The sequence below is a fragment of the Bombus vancouverensis genome, chromosome 10, assembly GCF_051014615.1.
Source record: "Bombus vancouverensis nearcticus chromosome 10, iyBomVanc1_principal, whole genome shotgun sequence".
Lineage (NCBI taxonomy): Eukaryota > Metazoa > Arthropoda > Insecta > Hymenoptera > Apidae > Bombus > Bombus vancouverensis.
Window position 1 is genome coordinate 1,766,019 of NC_134920.1, and position 25,113 is coordinate 1,791,131.

The window sequence follows — 25,113 nt, forward strand, 5'->3', positions numbered from 1 at the left end:
TGGCACGTGAAAACATATGTTCAACCGTTAAATTAAAATTCGAGTAGATGCACGATCAAAAACCGTTTTTCAAAGCATTGTGCCGCAGACAAGTTTTTATTCAGTAAACGTAAGGTAAAATAATAAAACTGTGTTTGCACGTATTGTCACTACAATAACACTGATTTTTACTCTTTTAAGAATACACTTCTTTTCTTAACTCTAAGATTGCATCGACCCTTTCATTTCAAAATAACAGTCGAGGATGTAACTGTAATTACATCAACAGTAATCACCAATAACGTTAATACGACTTGATATAAATGAAGTAAATACAATAATACGTATCTCTGTTAGATATAATTTCCTAAAACAAAGAAGTTGTCAACATTGAGAAAAATATCGGCGAACAACGTAAGCAACGCAAGGAACGACGATCGTAGACAGTACATTAGCAAGCACCTCTGGCGCGTTTCGTTAAACGTCTCCGGCGAAGTTGGCCAATTGAATTTCACGCGGAGGTCGGGCTTGGAATCTCGAATGCCGGAGGATCGCGTTTACGATTCCAACAGCGCGCACGCGGATGCTGCCCGTAACGATTCGACTGGAAGAGCAGCATTGAAATAAATGTAAATTGTAAGGTGACATCGCCGGCGAAGTTTCGTTTCGCCCTTCGCGATCTCCCGTCGTCTGTTTCGCTCTCTTCGTCTGTTGCTGTCGGATCGACCAATTAACACTGCGCCATCGTCGAACTTAACTCGACCGCTGTTCGTTATCGTCGAGTTAACTCCGCGCGCATGAACCTCTCCTTGTCGCTGAGAGTCAAAAAGCGAGATGGACAAGTTGACCGGCTGGAAGCGACGCTTGAGAATTTGCTTTCCTCTTTCATTAAGGTAGGTTTTCCGTAGAAGGAGAACCGGATCGCAAGCTACGGCAATTAGCGAGACGATCCCGACGTTGGACAATGTAACGTTCGATAATTCGTGAAAAGCTGCCTTTCGCCGCTCCGCTATTTACAGAAACTTTTTTGGCGTTCGTTCGCTTTAGGATCTTTGAAGTGAATAGAGTAAGTTTGGAAGGTAATTAAAGGACCCGGAAGTTTTAGCGAGAAACATGGGAGTTTTATACGGTGAATAGCTCGGTTCGTTGATTGACGAGAGAAAACGTTGTTTTATGGAATATCGTGGTGTTGCATGGAAACTTTCTAGACGAATTAACTCCATGAAACTGGTCACACGAGTGTTAACTATTAATGTACGATTACTACTAGATTTGATAAAGTCACGTTACGTTTTGCAATCTGCAATATACAATAAATAAAAGCCAAACTGATCAACTCCACCTTTCCTAAGTTTCTGAATTTCATTCTCCGGATACGTAATTAGTATCGATCGTTTCAAGGAAACAAACTATTTACTTCCACAGTAAGTTCCTAAAAAACTGCAACATTCAACATACTTTCCCTTACTCTTGGATTTATGAAGTTAATCAATCCTGAGCAGCTGATATGAAAATAAAATATTCAAAGTATTGTACCAGACATAACGAAAGCCGTATTTCATTAATTCTTTACAAAAACAGCTAACCATTGGTGAAAGTTATTACTCCAAACCGGCCGATCGCCACAGTATTAAAACTTGGATTATAAATCCTTCAATCGTTTTCTCACACGTTGAAAAATGTCCATCGTGTTTCGCTGATTCAGCGCGAATTAGCGATTTGCTTGGATCGTTGTACGTTTTTTGATGGACGATAGCGATTTCGACGGGCGGTTCTCCGGCTGGTTTAGGAATCTCGAATGACAAATCGAGTGCGAAAAGGAAGACGAAAGGGAGAACTAAGAGTTGTGACGATCGATCGTACGCGAAAGGAGGAACGCGGCGAGCAGAGAAAAGGAGGGCTGAAGGCAGCCATGACCGTTTTCTTTTCTGCGCCTGACCTCTGCCCCCTGACCTATTTCCCCATCCTTAGCGCGACGATTTTCCCTTTCCCTCGTGCATTCTTTAATGTCGGGATCTTGAAGGATCGTTAATATCGATGCGTCGAGACTTCCATATGCCAATTATTGAGATCGTTCCTGAAATCTAATAAAAGTGACGTTACAAACGTTAGTAGTTGTTTAACCAGCCTTTTTCTCTCATTCGTTTATTTCATTCATTCTCCGAGAATCGGTTTTTGTATACTAGTGAATTTAAAGGTTTGAATAAATCGTAGCCGATCGGAAGCGCAATTGGCCACTTGTACTGTGCGCTTTTTTTCACTAGGTTCCTTTGTCCTTCTGTTACTAGTAAATCCCCCGTTTGACCGCAACCACGAACTGGAAAACACGATTTCAATGATCGAAGGTTTATCGGTGCAAGCACGACTTTCCTGGTGCAATCAGTACAGTCTAGTTGCTCGAGGACATCAATCAAATCGTTTCGAATCGCGTGTAGCATTACTTTGAAAGATCCGATCACGCAGAATAGTTTCGTGTGCTTAAAATCGTCCTTGTGCTTTCTAACAATTTCACGAATTGTTCTAAACTAATTTCTATGTGACACCGTTTCAAGGATATGTCGTTGTAATCCTACTATAGAATAGCAAAAATATATCTTTCTTCAATCGCAACAATAATTTTCCAAGGAACTTATAACATAGCACATCATAAATAAAAGATTTTATTCTTGCAATACTACCATAGAAATCTTCTTTTTTTTGTAATAATGTTGCAAACATTCCATGATAAACTCGACGATATGCTTTTAAGAATATGTTTTTAAGCGCTGTAACCTCGTAACAATTACGTCGCGATTGCACCGCTGACGTATGTTTGTTTTGTAACGATGTTACAACAAGATCCCCAAAATTTCCACACGCAGAACGAAATAAAAACACGGAATAGACTGCAAGCTGTAAATTCGCATACGGGCGTAGAAAGTTGGATATTCGTAGTACTAAAATATTTGCAAACATGTCGCGAAAAACCGTGGTGTGCAACCATCGTGTAACACGTAACGTGAACCTAATTATACACTAGACCAACGTTACCATTATTGTTACGTTTCTACCTTGAGTTTATTTGCGTTGGTAAAGCGAAGCTCGTTCGGCGCAACCGTAGTAGAAACTTTCGTTTTTTCTTTCACCGACCGCGAAGCTGCACTTCGCTTGTATATTCGCGGCTTGGCCAGGACTATTTGTATAATTCCCCACGTAAAGACAATGAAGATTACTCTGTCGTAATAATCTACTGTTGCTCGTTGCCTGACGGTAATCAGCGGCGGCCCAGGTCAGACACGGGGAGAAAGTAGTTGCGGCCGTTTATTGTCCGGCCTCGGGCTGCCTGGAACGTCCGGAGCTACTTGATAATCGACCTCGACCAACAGTTACCGGGGAACCTATGTTACGAGGCTCTTCAACCAGAGATCTTTAAGCAGGCATACGTAGGAATTTGTAATTATAATGTAAACTACTCTTGCTTCATAATTCTTTTGTGCTTTTAAGCCTAATATACTCTGAGTTATTTTTTATTTTATCGTGTTTTGTGCGTCGTTAACAAATGTTTTAAGTCCGAGAGTGAATAGAATATTTGTTCATTTCCTATTAAAGTTTTAGGTCAGTCGTTAATGAATTTCTGTTTTAATTTTAACTTGTTTACTGAAATAAAACCGAAATTGGCACGTACAATTTTGAAGATCTCAGCAAACATTTTATTTTAAACCTGGAATATTATTTACTTACGAGGAGGAGATTGTATCTCGTTAATTCACGATTCCTTAATCGATGAACTTCACCTATAGATTAGAAAATCTTAGAAATTCAAAATAAGATATTCGATGTAATAAAATTCGAAGGAGAAGCGAGTATCCAGTTTGGTTCCATTTAATAAAAATGTGAATTCACACAAACGCCTACAGACTACTGACAAAATACATACACTACTACAGCGATACGTGTATAAAGTAAGATACAATAAATACACGACAGAATACTAATAAAATACAATATAACTGTACATAGATACCTACATAACCCCAAACTCATGTCACTACAGCAGAATTGTAACACAAATTGTCAACTCACATTTTAATCGAGCAATAAATCGATTAGCGCGTCGATAGTTCCGCGTATATACGTCCTTTAATTCGAAAAATATATTGCGACCTCGCTAAGCAATTTAAAGAACCTAGAATCGTCCTCCGATTCGATCGGAGCGCGCCATCAATTTCTTCGCACTGACGCATATTCGTGTCCGAACTACAAATTGTTAGGTGTTTCGAACGCGGCGCGGTATCCGTCTGTTTCCGAGCGACAACGAGCGGCTCTGTCATTGCCACGAAATATCAGTACGGTTGGCTGACCGCGTCATAAGCGCGCGTCACGCTCGTCGAGCGAACACGCGTCGCTCGTGCTTGCGGCGCCAGCTGATTTTCGCTAACCAGAGGATTTGGATTCCAATCGACATTCTCGCGGAAACGAGCTTGCCGCTCGTTTTCGTGCTACCGTATCGGAGAACCGATTCAGTAGAATCATTCAACGTCGAAGCGGGATCGAAATATGCTTCTACGTGGCGTGACAAAAGTTTTCGCGGACAAAGATAAATAGTAGAAAGTTGCTCGAACTATTGAAGGTGTACGTTCGTCGTTCATACTATAGGATCCGGGAATTGGAAATGAAGATTTACTGTTACTTACGGACGGACTATCAATCATACTTGCTGCGCTTGTAGTTGGACGTCTGATCATTAGGCGAGAGATGGTGTTGAATTTTTTAAAACTTGGATTTTGTTCAAGGGAATATTTTTGTGGTTGATGTAAAAGTTTGTATAAGTTCGTTCCATGTCCCAAAAAGGAACAGGAATTTCTACGGTATCTTTCCATGCAATCTGAGGTGCCTGAATGCACGATGATCCTGAAAGTGTGATACAAATTAAAAGAAAAAGATTTCTGATATCAAAGATATAAAATAGAATATTCTCTGTTTGGCGTGTTTTTTTTAAGCAAATCGATTTTGAATATTAAATAAATCTCCATTCAATTGACAATTAATTTAGTGTACATAATCTAGCTGATCATCGCTGTTTCTATTTATATTCGTAAACAGTCAGTCAGCTGAAATAGTTCCTGGATGAAGATATATTTAACAGATGTAAATCAATGCGATGTAAAATTTCTCAAAATAACCCAACTGAATGGATAAATCAATAAATATCTGGAAGAAACCGAGTCAAGAATCGTTTTAATTTTATCTTCCTGATTAATATCAAATGAACAGGAGGTGATTATCGATGAATTATAATTCATTATCGATGGCCTCATTCATCGTTTGCGTGAGAATCGTTCCCATTGTTTACGACTCGACAGAAAGGAAAACTACGAGACTATGTTCGTGTAATCGTGCAACACTGTATACTAACGATCGGTATTCGATTCTCACGTTTGTGCAAATCAATCGTCGAAGCTAGAACACAGCGAAGAATATAACGTATATAAGACATCTCATCGCGAATCTAAGAAAATTAAATAAATCGAAGCGACGAGTTTCCAGGAACCGTTCAGAAATATTAGCATATTTAATGGATAACGATTCTCTGTCTAATCTGTTTAAAACACGATGAGAAGTTCAATCCGGTGGAGATACGAGCTCGCATGAAATGCCATAGAATATTGAATTCGACTTCGCAGCCGAAGCACTTGCGGTCTGTTAACTAATTAACTATTAACTGATTAACGCGTTGGCTATTACGGCGGATATCGGTGATTCTTTTACTAAATTTTTTAATACGATTAAAATAAGATAAATTTCACGAACTAAAAAATGTTCAACGACATGAATGATCTAAATAATATTGTCAGAGAAAGTTAATGGTATATTTAAATCTATCGTGGCCCTTAGGCCAAAATATATAAAGTCTGCGCAGCAGTTAACGTGTTCGCCAGGTTAATCGACGTCACTTTCGAAGAATATCAATCCTTTGTTATAATATTTATATATGCTCTTCAGGCGAAGCATCCGAAGAAGAAATCGATCAACAGTGACCTGCGAATCGCGATGAACCCATAAAAATTCATTTTAACGTCACGTTCACTTTCTTCATTTGTTCGATGTTTTACACCTCTTTTTTTAATCGTCCTTTTATCTTCCTCGTACTTTTTCTCTCGTGAAAAGGTATGAAGTGAAATTGCGAGTTGATATGCACGAGACGATTAAGTCCTTATAGACGCGAGTCGTTTCATTTCAACGTATCATCTCTTCAGCAGATAATAATTCATGCATTTCTCTGACGAACAATTAACGCGTCCGTTAACAATCCTGCGATTTTTATGACTTCCACCATCAGTTGCGCATTTCTGTTCCCGTACTGTTATATGCAAATACCTAAAACGGGCAAGTTTTAGGGACAATATCGTTGAAACTTGTATACGCAGAGTTATAACAACATCTCAGAAAGTTCCGAACTGTCAGAATATTACGTCATCGAGCCTCGGATATTCATCGTTAAGCGAGCGTCTGCGTCAGAATGCGCGACTGCTTATTACGTCAGACGCTTGTCGTCAGACTGGCCACCGCGTTATCGCTGTTCCTAACGTAATTTTGAACCACGATATCTCGTGCGTATCATGCACGTCATTTTACAGAAGCTATTTACAGTTGGATCTATCGCTGAACAGATTTTGTCTTTTTTAAAAGTACTTACATGAGTTATTCACAGGCCAATGTGGTTCATTCCACCTTTTGAAATTTTTGAAATATTAGTGCCGACCTCTTAATACTAGAACTACCACATCAGTCAAATTCACTGGTTTTACAATTTTATTTTAAAATTCCTACTTCATGTTATATTTTTCTTCCGCAGTGATATAGTGACTTTCGCAACGATAACTAAAAGAATAATATAATGAATTTTATTTTGTTTTTTATGTATTCAAACTCAAAATAATTTTGAATCAAAGCTACTTATACCAATAGCAGTCAACATGACTGGTACTTGTTAAAGTGTAAAAGGGTCCTGCAGTCTGTTTATCGAACCCCAATTAACTAGTTTCCTCGTTTTGTACAACTTCTCACACATTTTTAAAATATTTACTGCGTATCATTCGATATGACGATATCAGTTATCAGGAAAATTCCGGATCGATCGCCAGATCGCTAGATGCTAACACTAGAAATGTCACACCAATCAAAATGTCTGATTCTACAATTTTATTAATGTGTCAATCCTCGTTTAGGAATCATGGACCCAGATAAATTAATAATACCAAAAATGTACTACATAACATGGAATTCCTTCTGTAAGAAAATAAGAAATCAATAAATATACAAATATTCTATTATTACGTATTTTTTAAAGACCAGTCATTTTGACTGGTTTTGGTAAAAATAGCTTCGTGTTAACTATCGATAGTTCCAGTGTTAAGATATATTTATACAATTAGCTTGTTTTATATAATTTCATGAATTTTCTCTACTTCTTGATTTGTGGATTTAACCGATTTAGCAAAATCGAGGCTCGCATGAAAATAACGACGCGTAGAACTTTTAACGTGGGAGAGACGTTATGGCACGTTCCGTAATATCATTCGTATATATCGTTGACCCATCGACTCAGCAAGATTTCATCGTAGTCGTTCCCCAAAGGATGGACGGTTTTCGTTCAGATCGGAAGCTTATCGCAGTCTCTCGACGATCATCCCCTATTTTCTCTCCCTCTTTCTTTCGTGCCTGATTCTCGGTCGATGCGGGCCAACCCTCGTTCGTCGGATAGAGACAAAGCGTTCCAACATAAATAATTTATCTGGGAAGCGAGCTTCCTCGTAGCAACGGTGTGCGTTGCATTAAATATGAAATCCAATATAAACTTTTCCTACGATGGCAAGCAACTTGGCTTTCCTCTCTTCCAGTGACCATTACACGAACGTCTGTATAAACGAAAATGTTGAATCCCCTAACGATCGTTGTTCGATTCGACGAAAAGCATTAACCGTTATCGTTAATTAATCGCGGCCGTTGTTCCAATCGACTGTGAAAAGCAACGACAACTCAACAGTTAATGAAAATATTTAACCATCTGACTAATTTGTAGCTACGTTATTAACCAATCCGGTTATTTGCAGCGTTGCTACACTTTGATCTGTTGCATGTCAGAGAATACGAATTAATTTGGAAAACAATTAGCGCTGTGAACGCAGACGCGTTCACGGCGTGACGAGTGAAACGACTCGTTTCCGTTGTGAATTATATTATTTATGCGGGGTGCGTTGTGCGAGCTGGAATTAAACACGGACAAAAAGAAACTGTACGTTTACTGGTCGCTGGTAATTTATTTAATTAATCGCGAGGGTAACTTTCATTTTGCGATCAAACGTATACTTTTTATTCGTTCTTGAATATAAATATAAACATATAGGTAACAGAAACGAAAAATTGAAATGTAATTTATACTTTTGTATTTAAAAGTTGAAAAGCTCTACCGTGGGTATAATGTAAAATGTAAAGTTTATATTTCGATTTATTTGTCACAGCTATAGTTCTCAATTATATTCAAATATATGTAAGATTAGAAATACCAATATTTATGTACATACATAATTTTCGAAATTTAACTTCTTGACGCCAGATTTCGTATCTTCGTACCTGTAGATTATGCATTTATGTACAATGACAAGCGTCACCTATCTTATTCATTCTTTTGAAGTTCGAAATGGGAACGTAGAGACATTTTGAATTTTATTTTATTTGTATTGACATAGGAAGAATTCGTCGTTTTTCTGACAATTTGTGACAATTACCACTTCAAAATTTGGTTCTATGCAAACTATCTGAAATCGACTGACATCAAAGGGTTAAGCAGTAATTACCAACCACCGAGGACTCAATTTCTGTCAAAACTATCAAACTCTGTCAATTGAAGAAACGACGCGCAGGAATTACTTGAAATTACTAGAAATTGAATCGAACTAAATTCTGGGACGTTTGAAAAAGTTCGATCGTACGCTTCGTGCCATAACGGTTACCAAGACTAATGGCAGCAGCCACTTATTGTTGGGCGTTTTTCCGCGTCGATCGTGCTTCCTCCGCGTGACCAAGGCCGGACGAGGGTAAAACGTATATTGATGTTCAATCGTACACTCTGCGCCGAATACCGATGCGCTGTACCCGCGGGGTGCAACTCTCGCCCATCAATCCTCGGCGAACCGCTTTCGTTTTTCCTTTTTTTTTCAATATCAAACTTCCAGCGTGTATCTAAAAGCGACATTGTAACAGAAAAAAGGTTCGGTCGACCGGGGCAGAATTTCAAAGCGGGCTTCGAGTATCTACGCGCGATAGGAAATCGTCGAACCGACAAGGAATATTAATAACATCGCGCTGGTGTTCGGACCTTGCGCTGTCGCTTTTCGAATTTGACAAACGATCGATTTTAGTCAGGCTAAACCGTTGACTTGGACACAGACGTATATCTGGGATACGGTGTATCATGTGTTTCCGAGTATATAACGTGATTTCGAACCACAGAGGGTCGCTGGAATTCAGAACCCTTGCACTATGTATATTATCCGAGTTGAAGAGCGTCTTCACCGACGAGGGTGGGCCGCTGATTTGCATGTTTATTCAGCGCGGAGTTCGGCCCGTTCATTACAGAAGTCATGTTTGTTAAACGTCAATTTGAAAGTGTTCCCGCCCGTTAGAATATTATGCGATTCCGTTAAGTGTAACTATACTGCAACTCAGAAATGATTGCACGTGTGTCTTATCCGTAATGTAATCGAAATCTATATAGTATAAAGGAGGCTGTACTTATTCGTTTAATTGAAAATATTCGTGATCTCTTTATTATACGAGGACCAGGACAAATTAACAAATCAATGCAAGCCAAGTATTACATATAAAAATGGTAAAATTTCATTCTACTGTATTTTACAAATGTATTAAAATGTTGAGAACTGATATCTTAAATATGTGACACGGTTGATTATCCTGGCGTGCAATAGACTATACCAAGCAACATAGAACACGACTTACAACCTCATTTTATTCTGAATAAGGTTCATTACCAGTTTGAAGTATGAATTAATCCTTTTTTCATTTTCCATGCTATAAATCTCGGTATCAACATTGAAACAAAGCAATCTTCCTATGTATTGCACGTCAGTCAGAATAACGCAGGCGATATAAATTTCGTAATATCGTCGGGAAAGCGAACGACAATCGGTCGCTGGTCCCGAGGACGACGCGTAAGTACTTTGTCACGCGGTGGCGCGACGCACCACAGCATAAAACTCATTTCGCTTATTTCTCGCTTTTTCAGGATGCAGAGACAAAGCCGGAGTAGCTCGGAGGTGGAGGTTGCGCTTATGCGCCCCGTAAGCACGGCTGGCTAATAGCACACCACGGCCTATCCCTGACACCCTGCAGCCACACCAGGTAAGATTCTCTTTTGCCCGGACTTTATGTTTGTCTTCTATACATCGGTTGTTCTATACGTCATTTTACGCGCAGACTTTACAGCAAATACCCTTTCTGCTTGCCTTTGACGGCAGACAATGCCGAAATCGAACTGTGGCCACCGCTATTTTCGTTCGCGTACGATGCGCGATCGTGTTTCTGACATTTTTGTTCTTGTTGTTTATTTATTTTTAGTCCTTTACAATCCCTCTTAATAGGGAACAACGATAGTTTTAGATTGGGTTAGAATGAATAAGAAGGATTTGTTTGATAGGATGTTAGAAGGAAGTATCGCTTTTATGAGTCAGCATGAGGATCATTTGCACTGTTTCATCAAAAGAGTACGAGATTACGGGTTGATGAATATAACGAGGTAGTAGTATGTTTAGAGATTCGATGATCACGTGTAATGAATAATAGCATCAACGCTGTCTGCCGTGGGATTTCAGGAACTAATGAGAATACAGATATTAATTACATGGCTGACTGTTACCGTTAATAGCTCTGCCGTCAGAAACTGTTACATTTAATGACAGCTTCGCGAGAACCAGAGCGATCTCTTAGCGATTTCTTATTTGGTCATCTATTTTTAAAAGTACTATAAAGGTTCACAAAACATTCCTATAATTGTTTGCTGTGGTCATTCAAAAAGATCGTAAAAGAACGTTCAAGGTCATTCACGTTAAGACGAATTACAAAATCACGTTAAAAATCATTTCAAGATACTTCGAGAATATATAAAATTTACATGATGCTCCGATTCGAAGTCATAAATCAGCATTCTTTCATTCATAAGAAAATTAACAAGTCTAGAGTCCATAAAAGGAGAGGAAGGAAATCTTTACAATCTGGAAAAGAACGATCCATTTGCCCGACAGAAATCGAAATATAACTTTCAAGCGCGATAAACAGTATCGCCGTCAATTTCAGCTGAATGTATCCTCCTTTATTGCAAACCATCGAGCAAGATCTATGGACGGGCGGGAACGCACGAAATCGGTGCCGGCATTAAATCGACCGGATTGCGTAATAAAACGTTTTTACAACGAGATAAATTTATAACGAAAATTACGGTAATTGAAAGGCGTGCGGGGGTGAGAGAGCTGGCGGAGAGAAGGAGAAAGAGGGGAAAGTGGAGCAAGGACTGCGTGAGATCTTGATACTCTCGAACGATTTGTAGTCTCTGGAGGAACGGAACGAGCCACGGTATAATTTCAAGCGGAGGCGCGTGGTACGCTGCGCCTGCGTTTCCCGCCGGCCGATATCAAGGACGCGTATCCCGATTAAACTTCCACCACCTCTTCCCAGTAATTCATACGCCGCGCTCAAACTTCATGAATCTGAAATTCTAGACGTTTCGAATATTTATCGTAGCGCCAGGGTCTGCTCCGCGTGATAATCTCTTCAAACAAACCATTGGATCTTTGGTAATATGGATAAAGCACGACGTGATTTAATCTTTCTCGTGCCAGTAATTGCGATGCAACTTTGAAGAATTATAGAAAATCAAATCGTGTATTCGGCAAATTCACGATCTTGCGATTCTTGGTGGTTCTTGATGATTCTCTTAATGATTGCGATATTGAATGTTCCCCTTGATATATAATCAAGTATTTTCTTTCTTCTCGATTCCTTGACATTTTAGTTATTTTCGTAATACAAAAAATTGTGTCAAGACAAAGTTATTTGGTTCAGGGCAACCGATATAACGACTCATAACTTTTCCCCTGTACTGTTTTAAGTTTTCAAGATCGTTGACATCTTTCTAAAGATTGTTAACGTTTTCCTAATAATAGACAAGAGTCTATGATATCTTGAATAGAGATAAAACATCGTAGAATATACCTTCAAACTTGAAACGAGCCAGAAAGACAAACATCCACCATCGTGACTCCAAGTATACACGCACCACAGCAAGAAGTTAATCTTCTCAAAGTACGCAGAACTTCCTTTCCCAGTTTGTGATCTGTCTTTAGTTACATCGCAGCGAACAACGCTTCTCGCTCAGCTTCTCTGGAAAGATTCGAAACAGCGTCGCCTCTGGCATCCCCGGCGATCGAACATGCGTTCACCGACCGGAATGGAAAATCGTTTGCAGATCGTATGCGTTTAAATCTCGTCCGCGAAGATAAACGCTTCGCCGGGTCCCCCCTACGGTGAAATATTCTCGGGCAGGATAGGCTGTTTACGGTAATAGTGGGCTCGTCGATTTACAGTAATTTTACACGCGCCTAATTAGCAATTCCGATCGGGTCGCCCCTTCGTTCGGGCTACACGTCTTTCGTAACCGGTTCGCCCGACCGATAATTTACCTGGATCTACCTGGATCTATAGTGTTTATGCGCGTTCATAGTATTTGTGCACGTTCATAATGATGCCAGGACAGCGTGTTGAATCAGTAGATACGGAACGCGCAGATATAAGCGGGATAAACTGAAGCGGAATAGAATAAAGTCTTTATTCTCGTCTGGGAAGAGAGTCGCGAAACAAAAAGCGTGAGCACATGGAAGATTATTTAAAACGTAAATATGCAGAAACCGAGTAATGAGAAAGGGGTGGCTGGGGGGGGGGGACTAAACGTAAACCGAAAGCGAGAGGAACGAATAAGAACAAGGAGAAATTAAATAATAGAGAAAGACTGGGATTACGGAAATGCTCGCTTATACGGCAACGACGCAGAGAAGAGCAGCGGAAAGAGCGCTCGGAAAAGTGCATTCTCTCGGATGGCAAGTTTCAAGTGCGTGACGTTCTAGGGCGTTACTGAGAATCAACTATTTATCCGGAAAAATGGAGCTTTTTCTTTGAAATCACGTACTTTGCATTATAGCATTTTACTAGGTTAATCAAAAAATTTTGTTCTCAGATTACGCTTGTATATTTACTATATTATTATTTATCGAAAATCACCAGATAGATGGTTGACGCTAAGTAGAAGTAACAGCGAATTAGAAAGATTATATTGGAAACTACTTCGTAGAAATTTCATTTAGAACAACTGATTCCTTTCTCTTTCGATGAATAAAAGCGATAAAACTTTCCGTAACCTCATAATCATAAAATAACAGTTCTGTATAAACGACAACAACATATATAACATACATAACACTTTTCAAAAAGTTAAAGAGGAACATCGAACTTCACGAAGATACCAATCCAGTATAATGAGCTAACAAAGCGGCGACAAAACAACCATTCGGTGATCAAACCGCGTGTTTGTCCCATTACGAAAATAAATGCAGTTTGTAAGATTGATAGTAAATGTCGAGGAAAAACATTCTGATCGGGTTTGTTCCCCAATGATAAAGTTTCGTCATCTAGACCAAGGTAAAAGGACATTTCATCGATATGTTTCATTGCTTGTAAGACGCGAATGCCATGGAAACTGTGCAGAAGTGGCCTCGCACGCTCGTCGAATAACCGTTCGCCGATCCATCCCTCGGCGCCGCCTTTTCATCTTCGCTCCTATCGAGTATACTTTTGTCGTCGCACTGCCATATCGATATTAACTGTTCGACCATGTGCTGCGAGCGGTCGGACGGCGATCCAGTGTGACCCGAGGAGGATTCACGAATGTAAATTGCATAGTCGATGGGTTCGGTTGCTTTATGGGAGTGGCAAAGTGGTATTGGTCGCGTGCTACGATGTTTCGCATCTCTATCAGCGATCCTTCGGTATTTATAGCACAACAGATCGCGACACGCGATTCGCGAGCAACATTGTGCGTCAGCGATGCTCAAATTGGCTGCTGCCTCATTTTCTATCGTCCTGTTTTTAGTTTCTTTGTTCTTCATGTAGCGAGAATGTTTGCCATACTTTATTAAGTGATTCAGAGTTCATTTAAGAGGCAATAAATATTCTCCTCATTTTGTGGTTATAGCAAATAGAATATTTGTGTACTTTTTTATTCTATAGAATCAGTGATTTGTTATTCATTAAACAGATATTGAATATATAATTCATAGTGGAATGATATATCGATCGATTAATTTCTATTTAAGAGATGAATGGAGAGTCTAGTCCTAAACAGAAGATTTTAACGAACGGAACGGTTAGCTACTTTCGGTAATTAAAACTAAACTCTTGTCTTTCGGAAGATATGATACGATTGCGAGTACGATTTACAGAAATCTCTACAAAGATTCTCGTTATTTCAATGATACAAATAACTGTTTTCAAAATTTAAACGATCGATGTCTTAAATGGCCGTAAAACATTAGAAACAAGCCAAAATCCGAGAAAACGTTTCGAATCATGAACAAAAAGATGCGCGTTTATCATTCTATAAAGCAGTTCCTTTTACACGTAAAATCTAACCCAAAGAGAAAACGGTCGCATTTATGGAGAGCGTTCTCGACCTCACGGTTTACCGACATTGTGGCCCGCAAGCGTAACCAAACATTTCACAAACCTTGTGTATAAAACTTTACGTTCTGCCATCCCTGAATTTATTTATGTTCGCCCTATCTTCAGAGGGTCAACGATACCGCTATGGTCTCGCGAACTCAACGAAACGGTCTCGTAAAAGAGACACTCAAATCCCATGGACCTAGGCCATGCATGGTAGCTCACCTTGTCTCTCGGTATCTCTCGTTCTTTACTTCTTTCTTTTTCACTATGAAATAGACGGTTAACCGGAAAATGACTGGTGTAGCCATTTGATAGGTCACTCTGAACGTTCTTGCAGTCACGAAAGCCTCTTGTTGAAACCTGGAACGTGCCCTTTCAACCCAGTGTCCCCCTTTTCTTTCGAATTCTCTGCAACGACAGTTCGTTGCACGCACCAGACTCCTATGCTTTTCGAGGTCGAAAACAACCAACTTCTTTTCCCTCTCTGTGAAAGTTTATCGGATCGTAAGTACGTGTCGGGTGAATGTTGGGGATAGGAACGCGGATGGTATGCAGCGAGGGAACGAGACACGCGGAACGCTAAAGCAATTACGCTACACGCTCGAGCTTAATGAAAAGCGTCAAGCGGTGTAAGCGCGGATCGCCCGCCGTTTAATTATTGCGGCCGGCTTTCTCACGAGAGAAAAATGCCCGCGGAAACATCGAGTTTCGTTGAATCAATTAACTGTTCGCTAATCGACGTCCGAGTAATTCGATCATCACGCGTTTTAGTCACTTGAAACTATTAAATCTGTATTCTCTTTCTGATCTTATTGAAATAGAATACGAAATTGTGTCTAGATTGACTTCGTTAATCTAAGGGTATCTGAATGAAAAATGTGTGAAACATAAGGGAAAGGTGATAATGGAAATCTACCGTAGGAATTTTTGTTACACTATGGTTAGATATATGAAAAATAATTCTGAAATTTAAAAGTACGGTATGGAAATATCAAGGACGATACGATATGAAAGAATTTAAGAGCTAACTTAAGAACACATCTTTCTTTATTTTACAATTTCTCTTACTTCGAGCAAACTGTTCCTACATGATAATCTCGGGACATATTCAGTCACGCCTACTTCTCCTACGCATCTCTAGCTCTCGAGATCCATTCATAATACGCACCGCACGAAATCTTCATTCTGATATTACATAATAATTGTATAATAACTTGGTTTACCATTAATGCATAAATTTGATTGATTTTAATCTAGTTTACTCTAATCGTAAAGAGCAACTAAAGAAATTCGATAGCAGGTATCTTAGCTCTATCTTGGATGACGCCCCTTTAAGGTATTCCTTGGTTTTCCAAGGAGAATTCTAAGCTGAGAGAGAGTGTGAGATAGATAGAGAGAGAGAGAGAGAGAGAGAGAGAGGGAGAGACAGAAAGACAGAGGAAGACAGAGAGAGAATAAGAGCGGGTCTGTGGCGTTTTCGTATCACGAATTCAGAAGTCAGTCGCCACCCTCGGGGATTCACGGCTTTTCTAGGTACTAGCGAAGAGAAAAAGGATTCGTTCCATCGTTTAAACCGTAGCGAGAGAACGAAGAACCGGAATTCCGGCTTGAAAGGTCGCCAAGTTTTGTTACATGGCCTCGCGTCCTCCTTCTTGCCACTTCTCGCCATGTCCGGGGAACAACGCTCTTCCGCACCCTACGTCGACCCCCACGTATATGGCGTGTGCGAAATTGCTCGGAAACTCTGGCAATAAGTCGACCTTTCCCGGAAGACTCTCCCAACAATTTTAAAGCAAACATGTGTATAACGGGCTACCGGCATGGGTAATACTTTAATATACAATAGCGTAGATGTATTAGGTTTATTTGTGTTTATCGAATTATTCATGTGGGGTAATTACGAAGCAGACTGATGAACGATATCTATGAAGTGTAATATGGAAAGTTGTGTAGATATTAGTTTATTGATAATTGGTAAAAGTTGATATTTATGTGGGACAGCAAGAAGATTGTGTTTAAAGAGAGTTAAATTGATGAAGGATACCAATAAGTACCATAATATGTGCATCCTTTGAGTGTTAAATCTTCTCAGGAAGAAACGTGTATTCAATGTAATACAAGTCATTCGGGATAATGTATAGTGGAGTATGCTAGAACGAACGTAATTGGTTCTGGAAGTTCGTTCGTTATGGTAACTGTTCATTCTAATATACATTGAAATATGTATTCGCTCCAGGCTTGCGATCTAGAACAAAGTTACTACCCAATACAGATATCCTATTAAATTAATTTATCTATTTTTATTTGATTTTTCATTTTCATTTATTGATCTTCGAGTGAAATTTTCTTAATAAAAATCCTAAAACTTTTCTTATAAGACACGACGAAAATCGCTGTAGCATCTTAATTTTACTGATAAAAATTGCTGTAGCATCGTTCTTTCTAACATACCTCCAGATCTCCATTTGATTTGATACGAATAATATTCCGATTTTACGCGTTAGTTTGAAACTTATCTCTCGATAAGTTCAACAAAGACATTTTTCGATCCCCGCACAATTCAAAACATATAGCTATTTTCAATCAATTTTTTAAAATTTACTTGACACATTATCAAGCACTCGGTCCCTGTTTCGGCGTAAAATCGAATCTTCCAAGTCTTCTCTACATTTCAGAGAAAGTGTTAGGAAGCTCGAAGCGTACAATACGGATAATCGACGCTCTCGAACGTCAGGACGCGTCTCCGTCGCCAAAGAGATGCTCGATAATGCGTTCCAGCCGTTCGCGCAAGCATAGACCGTATCAGGTGCCAACGTCAGGATTGGAGTCGAGCTCCGTGTTGGGGAGACGACTGGAAAGGGAGGCGACTTGAAAGGGACAGAGAGCGAGGGAGAGAGTTGAGACTTCTCTCTACATGAATATTCAATCGCCTTCCAGCTTGATTTCGCAACGACGACCGTCCTACTCGTTGCAGGGACTTTCTCAACGGCTGGTGACGTTGATAACCATTTGCGAAAGAATTCTCCGTGGCATGCTCGATTCGTCGGCCCGGGACAATTTTACGAGCCGATAGAAAATATCTTCTGGAAAAGAAAACCAGTCGTGATTATAATTTAACCACGCACATTGACCATTTATTTAACCTTTCAATAACGTAATATTTAATGTCGATTTGCTCTAGTTAATCTTATCTCCTTATTAGGGATGCGTGTTTGGTGACAGCACTACTTATTTGTTAAGCTAATGAGAATATATGTGTTTCCTCGACTAGTTACCTCGTTATATTTTAATCAACTTTGCATATGAGGCTAGTAAATTTAAACTACATTAAGTGTAGTCTTCTAAATGCAAGTGGTATTAGCTTTTATTCAATTACTTTTGAATCGCGGCTACTGTACGCAAACATTGTATGCTACTATGTATGTCGCTATACGTTGTTCTCATCGAATATTTTGTACTGATGCGTATTTGCACTAAAAGGAGGAGTTATGTCTCAGTAAGTTGAAATTGATTTGCAAATTGTTTCTGAATACATTGGTTACTAACGAAACTGAAAAACTGAATCACCCCTGGGAAGGAAAATGAAATTTCTGTAAAGTCTTAATCAACAGATCTTGATGTACCTACACGCATCCTAAGATATGAAGTTAGAATGATAGCGATTGACTTGCTCGACATTTTACACGGTGTAACGCACTGTAGAGAAAGTTATTGCAAACGGACAAATCTCCAATATTCTGACAAGTAGGTATCAGCACTAGATATCGGGTAGGTATACACTTTCTATTTTGCTTCCCTCTTCAGAGATAGCTTCATCGGGCATATCATTTAAGATACAGAACCGACAGTTTGTCTATCCATTGATATCTCTTAAGAGAACCAGTGTGCTTGTAGAACAACCGTGCAATACCATTCAACTAAAGACGTCGGTTCGTAATAGAGACTCTATTTATCATAGATATCTACATTAGAACATGTATCTCCGAGACTGACTATCTCTGGCTGACTTTCTGAGTATCACTATAGATGATTTATCGACATACCTATTTCGACAGCTAAGCGTAACAAAACTTAACAACTAACTCCATTCAACTTACAATTAGAGCAGTCAAGATAATTAATTCAAAGAAACAATTTTTTTTAGAGAAGTTTTTGAAAAATGTTCAGCGATTCCTCTTTACGTGTGAATGAATAATCCCACTTTTTATCAGGTCGACAATTTTGTTGTTCAGGTACATAATTAATGTTCAATTCGTCAAAGATATAATACTTCCATACGTTCCTGGAACGTGTAACAGTATGAGATGAATTGCAAAATAAATTTAAAAGAATAATGCTCGTAATATCGTCACACGTTTCTACTTTCCTGTTTCGTAGTTGATCAATGTAGTTTTCGAATGGCTTATATATTTGTCAAGAACACATTGAATCGTCGATAGCACGAGCAGTCCAATCAGGTACATATAGACCGACGATTCATGCGTTAATTACTACTACAGTAACTCCATTTATTTAAACGAAATTTTAGACCGTGCCCAATTAAATGGACTCCAATCGATTGAATTCATTGAACGTGAATCCCTATTATATGAACGAAAAATCATGGATGGTGAGAAGAATGAACTCCTATTACGTGGACCCCAATTGTATAAACTATTCATTTATCTTTCGACGAGGTCATATAAAATGAATTCTATTGTTAATTTTAAACATTCACAACGGAGCATTTTTGCAGATTCGAATGATTGATTTGTTTTCCCTTACATTATATATTTTTCGTACACCCTCCATTCTCAGTTCTTCTGTTCAAATTTTGTGCTATTGGTGTAAAACTTGAAAAGCAAAACTTAGTAAATGTGACAAAACATTTCAGGCAATTGAAACAATTCGTCCGCAAAGTTTCAGTTACCATAATCATCAATCTTCCTCCAACAAAGGGTGTGTTAGCCAATTTTGCAAAAGCAATCGTTAATGGTAACAAATTCTCACTCAACTTTCACAAACGTTAATCGACCATTGTTTCATCGTTTTCGTGACTGTCTTTTCTCTCTTCAAGTGTTCTGTCGTCGGGACTTGCCAAAGAGGACCGGTTGGAGCGTCTCGCGGACGCGCGAAAATTATTCATGGAACGCGAAAGCTAGTTTCGCAAATTTTAATCCAATCGGAAACTCTGGCCGGTGGTGGAAGAAGTTTTTTGCGCGTCTTGCCGCGCGTTCCGGAGCGGACCGCGTCAGCTGCAGCTGCGTGTTTTTACCGGTAGCTGCATGGTAATAAGGCAATCGCTCGCAGCGAACCCCGCGATTTATAGGCCGGCACACGGCCGCGATATCCCGCGATAATGGTGGCGGTAACGGTGTCGATGAACGGCCATCGAAACGATGCAACCCGTGTTAATGAAATGATTTCGATGAAATAATGAAATAATGCAGCGGGAGCGGCCGCCGCTGCTCCGCTTCCGATTTAAATTGCTTTTTCCGTTGTGCGCGACCCCTGTATCTCCTGCTTAATTATCGAAACTGCCAACATGCCGTGATAAACATGGAAACTTTGTTACATTATATTGTTATGTATATATATTTCTTCTGCTATCTCTTCGTTGTTGTATCGTAAACGACGATATCGTGTATAAGCTGTTTTTTTTATTGGGAATGGATAATTATTGTGAAGGTATGATTGATTTTATGCTTCGACTTTAGCTTACAATGAACCGAATTGATCTCCATGATTGAGTTTTTGGCTTTTGATAGCGTAAATTTGATACAATTGGAAGTTTTTATTATTGAAAGAATGTTGAGTTGTAGACAGGTTTGATTATGTGATATCCCTGATATCCAAGAACGTAGACGTTCATTTTAGACTCTGGATACTAATTAATTTACGCACGTATCTTTCTTGACCATTTGTACTAACAGGCACACGCATTTTTTCTCCTGTATTTCTATGTTTCTTTCGTTCGATGCGATTATCTTCTAGACATTCAGATTTCTACGTAGAATCTCAGATAGGTATACAGTCGGCATTTGCCCGATAATCTCAAGTACTAAATCCACAAACACTCTTCTTCCACACCTCCAACACTTCATTCCAAGTATCCTACATTCTCTCATTTATCAGTCTCTTCCAAACACTCCCGGCTGGACCGACAAAATCTTATCATTCCCATAATATTTGCTTTCCAATACTCTTACTATTATAGGTTCTTATATGCATTTCCCCAGTATTACACAAATTCGATACCTGTTTAATTTGTAAAACGACGTGATGCTACAAATATTTAGAGCTGTTACTCCATCCTAATAAGGGAAAGCGCAGACACTTGAACATGCCATAAATTAAGCGATACTGCGTTCTGTACTATGAGATCAATGATTTTATAACTGCAATACAGAATACATACATTCATTGTTTGTACAATCGTTAATGAATACAAAAAATTCAAGAATATCGTCTCATACGTATTTACTCTAGTTTTATAAATAGATTGAATGGAAATCTGGAATGAGGATCTATAGTACATTCTAGTCAAATTTGAATTAACAGTAAAGTATAGTTATACAATCCCTGTCAATCGTTTTAGTACGCACCAATTCCAGATATTTCGTCACAAAATAATCCAATGTTGAACACAAGAAGCTTGTTAGATGCTTGAAATTTATATAACAGCGTAACTTAAAAATCCGCAAAGTGTGCTAAATGTACTTTAAATCCTTATGCGAGCTTCCCATTTAAGTCTACGTGTTTTTATGAACTCTAGATTACGTTTGCATTCAGTTTTACAAATGATTTGTCCATTTTAATGCGCGGTATGTCGGTATGCAAATTCTTGACGGGAGAATCCAATTGAACGTGAACGCACGCGTGCCAGAACACCCGAATAGGGAGTTGGATGTAAGCACGTTTGTCATATCTGTTCGGACGTGGATCCCTTTAAACAACGCCGTGGCAATTTCCGCGCTTCGCGAAATTCCGATTACAAATTTGCGTCCCGCGGGGGATATTGTGCCCGGTACTCGCACGGATCCAGGATAATAAATTTTATAGGTCGCCGTGGCCCGCTAACGAGTCAGCCACCGTTCCGCGCGAACGTATAATGGACATTCGCTGCTAATCCAGCGACGAATCGATGAACGAACGATAACTCGGGTCGTGCGCGCGAGTCGCAGTTGCCCTGTCGCGGTTAGAAGCGGCCCTGTCACGGTTATCGATGATGCATTTGCCACGGTAAATACGGCTACGTGTCGTTGACACACGGTAATTATTTACGCCGTCGAAACCGTAAATGGTTTCCCCGACTTCATAATTTCTCCGCTCGGTTTTCATCGTAACTGGTAACCCAAGCAGACCTCGATTGCTGTTTCAACCGGCTCATTGTTGTGTTCTCGTTCCGTTCGTATCGTTTAAATGGTTTGCTTGTTTTGTTTTATTCCGAGAGAGAATATGTCTCGTGCAATTTAGATATTTTTGTGATTTCCACGAGTTAATCTTGTTCCTTTGAATTTTTGTTACGTGTATTTTTATTCTGTACAGTATGAAGCTTATGTAACTGAATGTTACGGTTATAACTTTGTTAACTAGCCAGACTTCAATTGACGCTTGTTTGATCACTTATCAACGGTGATACATTTCTAGGAAAGCTTGGTTAAATTTTATTTATTATATATATATAACACTAGAAGCTAACTCTGGTAAGGATAGCGACGACCGCATAACGAAGCAAGACATTTGTTGGGTATTTGTCAGTTAACGTGGCATTATTGTTTTTGTAATTATATTAGCCAACAATTCGGAGTAGAAGGCCGCAGAATATAATTTTCAATTCTTCATAAGCTAATTTCTAAAGCGTATTTAGACACGGTTTGTTAAGTAGGATAATTAAAAGTGCATGCTGTACGAGGAACTACATAATGTGTTCACAGAGTTAAGACTCTCAAGTTGGTCTTCGGTTGCGGAACTTGTCTAGCCTTGGACTTGAGTCATCAACTCTGTCCCAACTTCTCAAGACTGAAAGCACTCCTAGTCAGTTCTGAAACGACTGCCGCATTGCAGCGTGCAGTTCAAGTAGTTTTACTTTTGTAAACTTCTACGGTCCGTCCGTTTCAGCCATCTTAAGCGTTCGATCGCCGAGTGGAGTCGAAGTTTTAATGAATTTTTGTTTTAATAAAAGCGCAGCTTCTACTTTCCCTCGGTGGATTTTATCATCGAAACGCTTTGATATCTGTCAATCCCAATAGGACAGATTAATCGTAAACAAAGTAAACGGAGAATTTCCACTCGAGAAAGAATGCAAAAGCGATCTTTTTTCCGGTGTTCGTAGTTTTAATTGAAAAACAAATTTGTTCGACGTGAAGGGGATGGGAACACTTTCGGAAATGTCTAGCGGCAGGAAAACAGAACGCATGGAGCACATTGAGCAACGCGGAGTGCCGAGGTTAATCACGAGCCGCGTCAATATCGACTCGATAACTCGAACACTCGCGTATCCGTGCTTTTGTGTTTGGATATTCGCAGAAGTGGCTTCCGCGCCGACTAGGATTAATTCGTTTTACGTCACACGCAGGAATTAATGACAAATATCGCGTCTCGCACAGCGGTTCTCGCTCGAAACTGGCCCCCGTGAAAACTCGCATAGGTCTCGAGCCGCGTAGCGTGGCAACATTTATACTTCGCCAAAACGCGATTCTATCGGCGCTGCGTGATCGACGAACGACGAGTGTCACAGTTACACGCGAGTTAATACGGCTACGAGAGTTTGTCAAGTTTCAGGAATAACAGAAATTACTCGCGTGAATTTGACCAAGAACATTTACATGAACTAGTCTTTTTTAAATACTGGTCAGGAAAATCAATGAATTATAAGGCAGAGCATTTACAGTTAATGTTATACACTGTTAAAAGTTATCCAAGTTTCGGTTTTCCGTAATCTTGAACCTCCTTGCACGCAGTTGGATTAATATTATTAGCGAAATTCTACGACTCGCTGCAAGTTAAATTTTCTTAGATAGCAGCAACAAGTTTGGCGATAAAATAAGTAAAGTTCTATAACTGCGTTTCATAAATAACAAGCTAGCTAATTATGGAAACTGTTTATGTAACGGTAATTCGTGGACTGCAACTTGTTACTTACAAATTAATACTATTACTTAATAAATTATTATTTATAGTTAATAAATGATATTTATCAAGAGAATTCTGACTGCATGTGAAATCATAACTGTATCCATTTATCGCACTGCCGTGGTAGTTACGATAAGTGGTGCTACTCTACTCTCCATGATACTAACGAATCGTTAATGACCAGCGCGGTCAGAATTGATTAAGATATTTGAATAAAGCGAATCGTTATTTTTTGCAAACAAGCCTAATCCAACTAGAAATAATATTTTCAATATTAGTAAAAGGTTTACAACAATTTTATTTTTAAACATGTATATTTTGACTCTGAATTATACATAATTACAATCATATAATTCGAACTTTAAACTACCAGTCCCAACATCAATGAAACTCTATAAGTGACAAAGAAACGAAAAATATATGCTATATTAGTTTTTATTCGTTTCATAACAGCGGAGCCCAATGGGATTATTCGTTGCGGTCGCGTGTGTATCAAACTTTTTACGTCCCTCGTACGTATAATTTACAGCGAATTTAGTGTACGCCGAGGACCTGTGACGGGACACGCAAATAGAATCGCGTTTGCTTTGAATTCACGAACGTTGCACGCACGCAGCGTACAATCAACTCAACGAAACGCGATCAGTAACCAACTTGCTTCAATTTTTGCCTCGTTCTTTGCTCTTGTTTTCTTCTGCCTTTACCGATTTCCGTTCTGTTTCATTTATATGTCGGCTACGGATCATACCGAACCAATTGCAGCCAGAACACGCCCCGCGGTTATAATCCTGCCCCCACGTGAAATAATTTATCGGGTTTCGAAGTATGGCTAGAAACGAAACGATCGTGCTCGGCCTGTGTATTTACGCCGGTGGCTCGTGACGAAACGGTCGGATAGCTCGTAAATCCATCGAATAAGTAATAACGAGAGGGCCGAACTGCGCATGAAATTCTGTGATGGCCGGTTCGCATCTGTCTAACTCGACTGACCGAGACGCGTAATTGACTGCAAGCTTTTTCCTCACCCTCTCGATTCAACCGATTCTCTCGCCGGTGTTCGACCGCGAAACGGCCCGATAAAGAAGACGAATCGTTTTCCCTTTGCTCGGTTTTTCGGTGTCCAATGGACAGGGTTTTTTGCGGCACGTGCCAGCTCCCTGGTTCCTCAGAGCGGTTGTCGAATCGACTCGTAGAACGATGGTTGCTGGATTTTTATGGGATTGATGTCTGGGTTATGTTTGATCGGTTCTA

At 39.5% G+C, this 25,113-nt stretch overlaps 1 protein-coding gene across 3 annotated transcripts in view; it reads left to right on the forward strand.

The window, feature by feature from the left end:
- The window catches only part of LOC117159170 (uncharacterized), a 329,345-nt gene that overhangs the window by 219,427 nt on the left and 84,805 nt on the right, over nucleotides 1-25,113 (forward strand). For all 3 annotated transcript variants that reach the window (XM_076622000.1, XM_033338758.2, XM_033338757.2), the window contains exon 3: nucleotides 10,265-10,380. The gene's annotated coding sequence lies outside the window, so the exon portion shown is untranslated. The remainder of the gene's footprint in view (nucleotides 1-10,264; nucleotides 10,381-25,113) is intronic.